This window comes from Mesocricetus auratus, unplaced genomic scaffold, assembly GCF_017639785.1.
Source record: "Mesocricetus auratus isolate SY011 unplaced genomic scaffold, BCM_Maur_2.0 Super-Scaffold_100022, whole genome shotgun sequence".
Taxonomy (NCBI): Eukaryota; Metazoa; Chordata; class Mammalia; order Rodentia; family Cricetidae; genus Mesocricetus; species Mesocricetus auratus.
The window spans coordinates 14,897,601-14,909,393 of record NW_024429203.1 but is presented as its reverse complement, the minus strand read 5'-3'; the positions used below and the strand labels follow the sequence as shown (position 1 = coordinate 14,909,393).

Genomic DNA, 11,793 nt, shown 5'->3' with positions numbered 1-11,793 from the left:
TCTTAATCTCTCTGTTCCCTGCTGCCCTCTCCCTACTGAGTCTCATGGCCCTCTTCTGTGTTCATTGGGTTCTTGAGTGAGTTAGCAGATGCAAGACCCTTAGGTAGAATCTGGGAGGTAAGGACACAATGGAAGTCAGTTGCTGTGATACCGTGCTGGTGTTGCTAATCTGTCGTGCATTCTCCTTTGAACCTCAACATGAATTACATGAGATGGTGGTCATCTGCTAGTCTATGGTACTCACTGACTGTGAGACCTTGGTTAGCAGCAAGCGTTCATGGAACACTTTTGTGTACTTAGACCCTGCAATATGGTAAGTGGAGTAGGGGGTCAGTTCAGAGCCTGGTATATGCTAAGTTGAAACACTGAATGAATATATAAATGAAAAATAAATGCCTATGCACTTTTGAGATGGAATATGAACAAAACACGTGCCTGCCCACCAGTGGTGGTCATGTTCTCTCGGACATGTGCTCCTTCACCCCTCACCACTGCTTCAGGCTCCCAGCCAAGAGCCTGTGGTCCACTCTCTTTGGAAGGAGTTCATTTTGCTTTGTTCCAAGGCAGCCAACATCAACAGCAACGTGGAGATGGAAAACAGACCAGGACCAATGAAAGTTGTTTCTTCTCCAGCTGAGGCTGCAACCCGTTTTCAATCTGCTAATGAGAGCCAGCTAGGAGTAATCAGGAAGTGTCTAAAATTAGCTGTTTTAATTTGAGTGAGAGGGAAAGGACTGACCCAGAAGGGGGCACAGGGAGCCTCCAGAAAAAAAAAAAAACAAAAACAGTCATCTGGTACTCCAGTGTCAGAATGAACCAGCATCCCCATGCCCCAGCACCTGGTCTCAAATTTTAAAATCCCATGGTCTCTGTGTCCCGGAGAACCCATTGTGCTTCGTGTTGGAGAGCAGGGGCTGTGGGCTGCCACCTGCTAACCATTAACCAGGATTGATTATGAGAGTCCTTTCTCCTCCCCAACTTACCGCTTTCCAACTTCATTATTTTGGTTCCTATTTCCCACTCCAAGAAACTAAGCATCTAGTAAGTACTCCAGTGCCTTGACAAACTTTCTGGACCTTCTGACCCACAGGTATCCCTGTGTCTTTTGAACGTCTAAAGGAAACTCATTGTCTTACTTTTGTGCATCAAATTCGTTAACATAACACCCGTTATGAGGTAGATCATGAGGCAGGGGTCCGGAATTCACACAGAGAGGAAAAGGACCCTTTCCCTTGTGGTTTTATTTGAAGAACTTAATCTGTCATCAGAGAGGAAAACATGGAAACCAGTAAGTGCTAAAGTCCTGGGGTAAGTGCTCTCTGAGAGGCAAGGAACTTCCCAGACCAGAGAGAAAGCTGCCCTTGAACTTGGATCCATCTCCCTCTGCCTTTCCTGTGCTAGGATTATAAATAGATCCTGCATGGGTCTTCTTCCGTCCTTTCCTTACACTCATATATGAACAAGTTGTGGTCAAAGAATGTGTCTTTAATACTTTTTCTTCTTGGCTACAGACTTCACATCCTGGGAGTCCATGGCATGCTTTCCATTGGTGATTGCCTAAGAACATTGCAGCAGACGATGACTGCTTCCAATCCTTGAAGAATCCACAAAAATAGGCTGCAACTGAGGATAAAAAAAAATTAGAAGTATGCCTTTTGAGCCAGTTGAGAGTGACCCAGTAAGGCTGTAAGGTCTCCTTTAAAATGCTTCGCGAAAGACTGGGAACATAGTTGAGCTGCTAGAATGCTTATCCAGGATGCACAAAGCTCTGGGTTTGCTACCAAGTACATAAACCACATAAGCTAATACTGGGAGGTGAAGGTAGAGGATCAGAAATTCAAGGTCATCCTGGACTACGTAGTGAATTTAAGGCCAGCCTAGACTTCACGGACCCTGTCTCAAAATAATAAACAAACAAAAACCAGAAAATAGAGAAGCTGTCACTGGCTACCTAGCAAGTTGAAACTAGTTGTGGCTACACAAGACCCTGTCTCAAAGCAATACATAAAAGCTTCAAGCATAGCAAAGTCTAGGACAGCCTAGATACGGTGGTCCGTAAGGACAGGAGACTAGAGAAAATTTCCAACGGGCCTTTGGTGTGAGAAGGCAACGCCCTGATGCTGTGAAAGGAGAATTGCAGGCTTGAGAAGTGCTATCCTTAAGATCTGGGTCCTTGGCTTGACTTCCTCAGCTCTCATCAGCTATCCCTGCTCCCCACTCCCTCTAGCCGTATTGCCACCACCAGGCATCTCAGTCGCTGCCAGTCTGAACATTTCACCATTATCTAGACTCAACATGTTCTCCACACATGATTTAGATGTCTGTCCCTCTTCATCTGAGAGTGCCTGTCCATCCTGGAAGTCCCAACTCACTTCAGTAAAATATCTAAACATTCTCCAGTAGATCCAGGCACTCAGTCCTCTTGGCAACTCTGTGTTTCATTTCTATCAGGGTGGTGTTGCAAACACACTGATTAAGCTGTTTGGGTAATAAGAAGAAAAGCCTGGATTTTAAGGTCCTGGAAAACCTTCAGGTCCCAGCTGAGCTCACATATCAGATGGAAATACAACAGAAGCGCCTACACAGCACTCCCTCCTGGCAGCCTGTGGCTGAAGGCCTCCCCTGGGCTTCTCCACTGACATCCCTCACTTTTGGCTCATGCATCCTAAACATCTCTCCTCTCCCTGCCCACCCTGCAATCAATGACACCAAAAACCTATAAAATAAAACCTAAAGTCTTCCCACCATTTTGCCTACCACCACCTTAGTCTGTGGTTCTCGACTCTAGCTCTATAACAGATTAACCCAAAGAGTTACTAAACTATGTGCCCTTCTCCTCTTGGGTTAAGATGACCCCTCTACCTTGGGGCCAAGGCCCTGGCAGTCTGGCCCTCACCAGTCTCTAAAGCCTCACCTCTGGCTTCCCTTTTATCCTCTACCACACTGACTTTTTGCCATGATTTGGATGTGGTTTGAAACCTTCCTCTAAAAGTCCATTCACTTGAAACTCATGTATTTGGGTGGGGATGCTAGGAGATTGTAGGCAGAATCTTTAAGAGACAAGACTGTAGCTGGGAGTGCTGGCATATACCTGTAATCCTAGCATTCTGGAGGCTAGGATCTTGAGCCCTATGCCAGCCTTAGATACACAGTGAGATGAGAGAGAGAGAGAGAGAGAGAGAGAGAGAGGAGAGATTTTATTGTTTTCACCATGATGACACCTGTCATATTGTAATACAGTGAAATGATGCTCACTAGAAGCCAAGCACATAGGATTAATCTTGTACTTAGGTTCTTTATTAATTATGTTTCTATTTCAGTGACGAGACACCATGACAAGGCACTTGGGAGGCAAAGGCAGGTAGATCTCTGTGAGTTTGAGGTCAGTTTGGTCTACAGAGTGAGTTCCAGGACAGCCAGCCAGCTACACAGAGAAACCCTATCAAAAGGAGGAGGAGGAGGAAGAGGAGGAGGAGGAAGGAAGGAAAGGAGGAAGGAAGGAAGGAAGGAAGAAAGGAAGGAAGGAAGGAAGGAAGGAAGGAAGGAAGGAAGGAAGGAAGGAAGGAAAGAGTTTGTCAGGGCTTGTTTACAGTTTCAGAGGGTTAATCCATGGCTGTGATGGGAAGCATGGTGGCAGGCAGGCAGGCAGACACGGTGCTGGAGCAGTAGCTGAGAACTTACATGTTGAGTCAACACCAACAAGGCAAAGAGGAAGAGAGCATACTAACAGGGATGGCTTGGACTTTTGAAACTTGAAAGTCCACCCCAGTGACACACCTCTTCCAACAAGACCACACCTTTTCTGACAAGACCACATCCCCTCCAATTAGGCCACACCTCCACGTGTATCTAAAACAGTTATGCCAACTGGGAACCAAACGTTCAAACATATGAGCTTTTAGGAACCATTCTCATTCAACCACCACAGCTTCCAAAACTGTGAACTAAATAAATCTCTTTTCTTTCTAAATTGCCCAGCTTTGGGTATCCTGTCACAGCAATAGAAAACGAAATAAGCCATGTTCTGTGCCTTCATCCCTTCTTTGAACCTTCTCAGGCGTTCTTTCCTCTGTGCAGATTTCTTCCCTTTCTCCCTGCTAGGCAACTTCTCCTTTCATGCCTCCTCCTCCTCGTCCTCATTTTCTTCCTCTAGGCAGGAAAGGTTAAGAATACACGGCAGAGCAAAGCATCCCACATGACTGTACCTGTGGCATAGGTGACTCTGAGCCTATTAACTACTCTTAGGTGAAGTTTCTTCATGTGGGGTTGCTTCTTTGGATTCAGATTCAGAGGCTACTGTGGGTCCCTGGTACCTGCTACCATGCTCAGCACTAATGAGGCGCTCAAGCTACATTCTGTTGAAAGAGAGCAAATGTCTCTGCCTCTGTTCCTAAGGCAGACCCCTACCTGGAGTTCCCTCTAGACTTCTGGGATCTGAGGTGATGGAACCATCCCCAACTTTCCCAAACTGGATAATTTACAGCCAAAGAATCGTGACTTCTCCCTCCCTCCCCCATAAAAAAAAGCAGAAAACAAGTTGGACATCAAAAGCCTTTTTAAAACCAACATTTTGATGACTTAAGAGTATATGAATGAGAAACATACGGCTTGAATTTCCTCTACGATACACAAGGGCTCTTTCTGGACTCACTTTCCATTGCTGCCAAGCTAATGATGAGGGTGGAAGTTGCCCAATTCTCACATCATCAACAGATGGCTCCCCATATTTGGAAAAATTTCACGTGGCACGGGAAGAAAACTGCCAGCCCCTGGAGTCGGCCTCATGCCTGTTGGATCTTTTGCCACCCCCCATATCTCATCCGGGTTCAAGCGGAAATTCCGTAGCCATCAGCCTGAAGGCCTGAGGAGGTAGGACCCGTCTTTCTGGGGCTGGCATTGAGGTAAGCAAAAGGATCATGGGAGCAGGCTGAGATCCGAGGCCAGAATCTCGTCCAAGTTTTCCCACTGACAAAGCCACATAAGCTTTAGCTTCCTTACTGACAAGGTGACCTTGCTCGGTGTCTGATAAACATGTGTCCGTAAATGAGGTGGACACTATACAGCATCCAGTACAAGACAAGCAGACAATATTCATTGGCCCCGAAAGGGGCAGAAATAAAAGGACACAGCCGGGCACTTCACATTCTATGAAGAACAAAGTGACAATTGGCTTCTTTTGTCCCCTGCCCCCCTGGTTGGGGTAGTTGAGACTGCTTCAGCGTGATGGCAGGAGAATCCTGGATGCTTGGTCCTTGGTTTTGGTACTGTGGGGAGGAACCCTGCCCTAGGAACAAAGTTGGTCTGCTGACCACAGGACCCATTTATTCTCCGTGCAGTGTCAGTCCCTCGTTTTCCCAAGGCCAGCCCTCACTTTCAAAGTCATTGAGAGTTGGATGACATCTTTACAATTGTTTATTACATCTACTTATTTATTTGTGAATGTGTGTGTGTGCGCGTGCGCACCCACGTATTATGTAAGTATAGGTGTGCCACGAGACACGGGTGCCACTGTGTATGTGTGGTGGGGAGGTGATAACTTGAAGGAGTTGGCTGTCTTCTACTGTGTCAACTCTAGGGTTCAAACTCAAGTCACCAGGCTTGACAAAAAGGGCCTTTACCTGCCTAGCTAAATGCCCAGGGTGACATCTTTAAAACCCTTCCAACACCCACTTGCTTTGGCAGACAAAGATGCCTCAGAGTCCCAGCAGGACCATTCAGGCAAGGCCTTAGACAGGAAGTGCCCAACCTAGAAAGCAGTACTTGCTCAATGTGCAGAAGGTCCTGGGTTCAATTCCCCAGCACTGAGAAAAGAAAGGAGAGAGAGAGAGAGAGAGAGAGAGAGAGAGAGAGAGAGAGAGAGAGAGAGAGAGAGAGAGAGAGAAGAAACTGTCTTCAGAGTGTTGGTGGGTGCTGTAGTTATCTACCTGACCTGAGAGCTGAGATCCCATTTCTGTTTTCTTACAAGGATGTCTCATTGTCAGCCAGGGGAGTGGCAAGAAGGCTACACATTAAGTAAGCAAGCGATCACAGCCCAGTTGGTAGGGCTAGGAATGGGCTAGTGTTATAGGTGCACCTAGGAAAAACAACTAATCCAGAACCAGAGGAATGTCTAATCAACTTCCTGTTGCTATAGCACAATGTCTCTACCTGGATGATTTATAAAGATTTGCAAATTTGTTTAAAAAAAAAAAAAGAAACCTATCTAGAGCAGCTGGAGAGATGGGCAGCTGGAGAGATGACCCGACAGTTAAGAGAGCTGGCTGCTCTCCCAGTGGACCCAGGTTTGACTTCCAGCACCAACATAGTGGCTTACAACTGACTATAACTGTAGTCCCAGGAGAGCTGATATCCTTTTCTGGCCTCAGTGGAGACATCAGGCATGCGTGTGGTACACAGACAAGCATGCAAAACAAAACCATACACATCGCATGTGTGTGTGTGTGTGTGTGTGTGTGTGTGTGTGTGTGTGTGTGTGTGTGTGTGTGTGTGTGTTGTGGTTTTGGACTCTGGGAAGTAAAAAAACATAGGGTCAGCTTCAGCTGCTTCTAATCAGGGCTTTCTTACATGGAAGACAGGGCTAGAATGCCACCAGAGGCTTCTCTTTGGTTTTATGTTTGTTTTGTTTTACAAATCTCTAATGCCATTGTGGAGGCTATACCCTTATGACCTAATGTAATTACTTTCCAAAGGCTCCACCTCCAGATATATTAACATAGGAATTTGGGGATTAATATTCTGGACACGTAGACTTGGGAGGGCACATTCAAAACCCAGCAGAGAGTCAACAGAGCTTCTTAGAAGAGGTGAGTTGATATGAGACCCAACATGGGGAGCAGGGAGTGAGCAAAAAACATTTTCAAGATCCAGGCAGTGGTACACAAAGAGCTCCAAGCTCTTCATTGGGAGTCCAAGGCTGTGATGACAGGGCTGAGGGAAGGAATCTGGCTCTGCCTGGGTTCTTGCTGCCCCCTGGATCTCAGCTCAAGGCTGCTCAAGGCTACAGGGACAGAACCCCTAGTTTTCCACTGCTGGACACATAAGAAAGAAGGAAGAAGACAGATCTACTTTGGAGGGATTCAGTTCTCTTACCTCCCATCCAAAGTGAATTTGAGCTCAGAGATTAAAAGCTTATTCCTTTCCAGGAAATGGAGAGATCTGCCAGGACCGCCCTGACAAGAGAATCAGAACAAGATGCCTCGTGCTGTTGATGAACTCCCAACTCGTAGAGCCTCGAGGGAAGGCAGGAAGATGGGCCAGTATCCCAGGCACTCCCATGTTTGTTCTCAGCTGGGCTTCACCCCCAGAATGTGGGAAGTCCCCTGCTGATATGGCATCCACAGCTATAAACTGTCCTGTGATTACAAATTGTCTGTCAAGGGCAGAGTATGGGAGTGGTAAGGAGAGGGTACTTTGTTCTAGTTTATCTTGCAACCAACTGACTATGTGACTGTGGATGAGTCTATTCAAATTTCTGCAACTTGTTTTTGTTGTTGTTACTTTGTTGATACTCTTTATTTTTATTTTTCCCTGGTGTTGGAGATCAATCCCAGGGCCTCACAAATAGTCTACCACTCATGCTACGTCCTCACCCATGAATCTCAAGGTTTTCATTTGTTTGAATGATTTGGTTTGTCTTTTAATCCATGCAATGAGATTATTGGGTTTATGGCCTAGATGGGATGGTTGGTTTTGGGTTGGTTTTTTTTTTTTGCATCTAATTATGATTTCCAAGGGAGGAAATAGAATTTACCTATGAGCAGGCTCCTGTATGATGACTGAGACGTCCTTTGCCTTGCATGATGACTGTGATCTTCCTTTTCCTTAGACTCTTGGGCACCCCAGGAGGCAGCAAGATGTCACTAAGATGTTTGCCTCTGGATGCAGTCGAGGTGAGAGGCAGTCCGCTTGCCAGTTTGATGGCAAGTTGAGGCCTATTCTGCCTGGATTCTCTTGCCTGAATTCCTCCTTCTGAGTTCTCAGCACAAACTTTCTCCACAGGGACAACACTGCATCCATTCTTTCTGCCAAACCTTAAATGTAGGTGGCAGTCACCGTTGATGGAGTCTGCTATCCTTCATTAACCCAATCTTAGAAGTGATTATATCGGGTGAATCAGCAAACATTGACTGAGTTATTACTCACTACAGGCTTGCATGTCAAAGAATATGAAATGGTTTCCACTGTGCAATAAGATGCAGTGAAATGTAGAATATTATTATTTCCCTATTTTAAAATGTTTAATTGATATTTTGTTTGTATGCATGATTGTGGGTAGGCTGATGTGCAATGGTGCACATTTGGGGGTCAGAAAAGAGTTTTGAAGGGGTGGGTTCGCTTCCTACCTAGATGTGGGTTTGGGAAACCAAACTCAGGGAAGCAGGTTAGTTCAGCAAGTGCCTTTACCCACTGGCCCATCTCACCAGCCCTATTTTTTTCTCTTGCCTATTACCATAAACCCTACCGGATTGGCAGATCCTGTCTTCCCATGCTAGGGCTTACCAAGCAGTCACATTTCTCTGGATGGCTCAGTAGTTCAGCTATAAGACACTTCTCACAGATGCCACTTAGGCCAGGATATACACATTCTTGTTCTTTCTTTTTTGAGGCACTCCATAGTCTGTTTTTATTGTGTTGTAACAGAATGCCCCACATAGAGCAGAATTACAAATGTACAAGAGTGCAAAAGAGAGGTTCATTTTTAAATCAAACAGGAAGGCATGATTCTTGTTTTAAATGAGCATGTCAACATGGCTTGGGTCTTACATGAGTCTGGACTTGAGATCTGCATGGTGGGACTGCCTTGCCTATGGACTCACAACATCACTCCAATCCCTAGTATCAACACATGGAATTGGGGTGCCACTAGTTAAACAGGATCACTGTAAGATCCTTTCCTGGGGCTTTCATCAGCCCTCTATAGACATGTTCTGGACAGAACAAAAATGAATAGAATTCCTCCAGGGTCAATGGGCCTGGAGTAATGACTCAAGGGTTAAGAGTACTGGTGGATCTTGCAGAGTTCTGGAGTTCAATTCCCAGCATCTACATGGCAGCTCACAATTGTCTGTAGGATCCGATGCCCTTTTCTGAGATGTAGATATACATGCAAACAAAAATAGATAAAATACATAAGTAAATAAATCTTTTTTAAAAAAATAGTTTAGTTTCTACTGATTTCCTTATTTCCCAAGGATGTACACTACGGCAGATAACAATTTACTGCCATTAAAGCCACAATATCTAGAAACATTTCATTGTCTAGGAAACAGGTCCCTTTCAATAGATAAAGTGTCATGGAATTAAGAAGGTCTTAGTCTGTTTTCTGACATATAACAAAACATCAGGCTTTGCGGTGGTGGCACGCACCTTTAATCCCAGCATTTGGGTGGCAGAAGCAGGCAGATCTCTGTGAGTTTGAGGACACCCTGGTCTACAAAGCAAGTTCCAGGATAGCCAGAGCTATCTCCAAAAAACAAGACCAAAAAAAATAAGAGGCTGAGTAATTTCTAAAAGAAAGAAGTCCATTTTCTTCACAGTCTAAGAACATAGTGGTGGTGTCTGGTTGAGTCTGACAAGGCTTCATGGAAGATGCTATAACACAGTGAAAGGGATGGGGTCCATACAAGGGAGGATAGAGGGTGAAGGAGGGAGAGAGAGAGAGAGAGAGAGAGAGAGAGAGAGAGAGAGAGAGAGAGAGAGAGAGAAAAAAACTTAATCTAGCTGTCTTAGAATTTCTATTGCTGTGATAAAACACCATGGCCAAAAGCAGCCTGGAGAGGAAAGGGTTGATTTCCCTTCCACATCACAGTTCATCATCCAGGGAAGTCAGGGCAGGAACTCAAACAGGGCAGGAAGCCAAGAGGCAGGGGCTAATGAGGATCGTGGAGGGGTGCTGCTTAACAGCTTGCCCTTAAAACTTGCTCAACCTGCTTTCTTATGTGCTCCAGGACCACCTGCTCAGGGATAACACCCCCCATAACAGGATAGGACCTCCCTCACCAATAAAATTAACAAAATGCACTATTGGCCTGCCTACTCACCAATCTGGCGGGGCATTTTCTCAATTGAGGTTTCCTCTTCCAAAATGACTCTAGATTGGGTCAAGTTGACGTAGGAACTAGCCATCACACCCTCTTAAATACCTAACCACTTCCCATTGTTCCCTGCCTCTTCATGTCTGAATATCACCAAGTCTGGGATCAGGCTTTCAGAACAGGAGCTGTTCCTGGACCTGCACAAACCACATGGACTAATGTGAAAACTGCCTACCTACTGTCATGCACGTGGCTCAAGCAACATGTGGTCATCGTGCCCCAGCCTATCTTGATCCGGGTTAGGCACAGCATTGTTAGGCCCTTTGATCCAGGCTTCTCACAAGGATACAGGCAGTTTGGGGCCAGGGTTAGGGTCTCATCTGAGGCTGAAGTGAGGAAGAATTGTTGGCAGGATTCAATCCCTGGGGACTGCCAGTCTGAGACAGCCTTCATCATGGCTTGTGTGACTCCCCAGAATGCTCACTTGCTTCATGGAAGGGCAAAAACTAAGTCAGCTAGCAAGACGTGAGCCACAATCTCAGATAGGCAAAGAAATGACATTCCAGCCCCTTTAATCTATTCTGGGACCCCACCCAAACTCAAGAGTGCAAGTGTGAAAATGTGAATACCAGCAGATGGGGACCATTGAGGGGCTGCCCTACAGGCTGTCTACTGCAAGAGAGGAAAGAGAAAGGACCCACTGAGCCGCCGAAGAATGGCACAGGCAAGCACCATGGGGACAAGAGTCCTCGGCCAGGCTGAGTTGGGTGTGGATGCTGGAGTTGAGACCCAAAGTAACATCTGCTTTGCTTTCCTCTCCCTCCCTCCCTCCCTCTGTCCCTCCCTCGATCTCTTCCTCCTTCCCCCTCCCCACTTCCTTTTCAACTTGACACAAGCTAGAGTTATCTAGGAAAAGAAACCTCAGTGTCAATTGCAAACCTCTCATTCACCAAAGGAGCTCTTGAGCCTAGAGGGCTCCCAATACTTAGAAACAAAAGCAGGGGCTGGAGAGATGGCTCAGTGGTTAAGAGCACTAGTTGCTCTTTCTGAGGTCCTGAGTTCAATTCCCAGCAACCATGGGTCCCTCATAACCATCTACAATGAGACCTAGTGCCCTCTTGTGGCATGCAGGCATACATGCAGGCAGGACACTGTGTACATAACAAATCTTTTTTCTATAATTTATTTATTCTTTTAAATTTCATTTTACATTTCAACCACAGTTCTCCCACCCACCCCTCCTACTACCCCCTTCAAACCCCACATCCTACCCCCAGTCCACTCCTCCTCACAGGTAAGGGCTGTCATGAGGAGTCAACAAAGTCTGACACAATATGTTGAGGCAGGGCCAAGCCCCTCTCCCATGCATTAAACTGAGCATGACATCCCACCATAGGGAACGGGCTCCAACAAGCTGATTCATGTATCAGATTTATATCATGACTCTACTGTCAGGGGCCCCTCAGATAATCCAAGTTTCACAACTGTCTCCCACAAATGGAAGACCTAGATTGCTCTCCGGGAGTCTATCGTTGTTGGTCTAGAGCTCATGGGTTTCTATGACCTTGTATATTTCTCCATCATGATCTTGACTTCCCTTGCTCATATATTCCCTCCTTCCTCTCTTTAACTGGATTCCTGGAGCTGGGCCTGGTTTCTTGGTTGTGGATCTCTGAAATAAATAAATCTTTTAAAAAAACATGCTGGAGAGATGACTGAGCAGTTAGGAGCACTGACTGTTCTTTCATAGGACCAGGGT

The 11,793-nt window shown here is 45.9% G+C and overlaps 1 long non-coding RNA gene across 1 annotated transcript; it reads left to right on the top strand.

Moving 5' to 3' along the window:
* The first annotated feature begins 3,929 nt into the window (after positions 1-3,929).
* On the top strand, positions 3,930-9,112 carry LOC110339254. The gene is made up of 3 exons (XR_005870439.1): positions 3,930-4,901; positions 7,143-7,394; positions 7,826-9,112. It is a non-coding gene; the product is annotated as an uncharacterized LOC110339254 (long non-coding RNA).
* Positions 9,113-11,793: the final 2,681 nt, after the last annotated feature.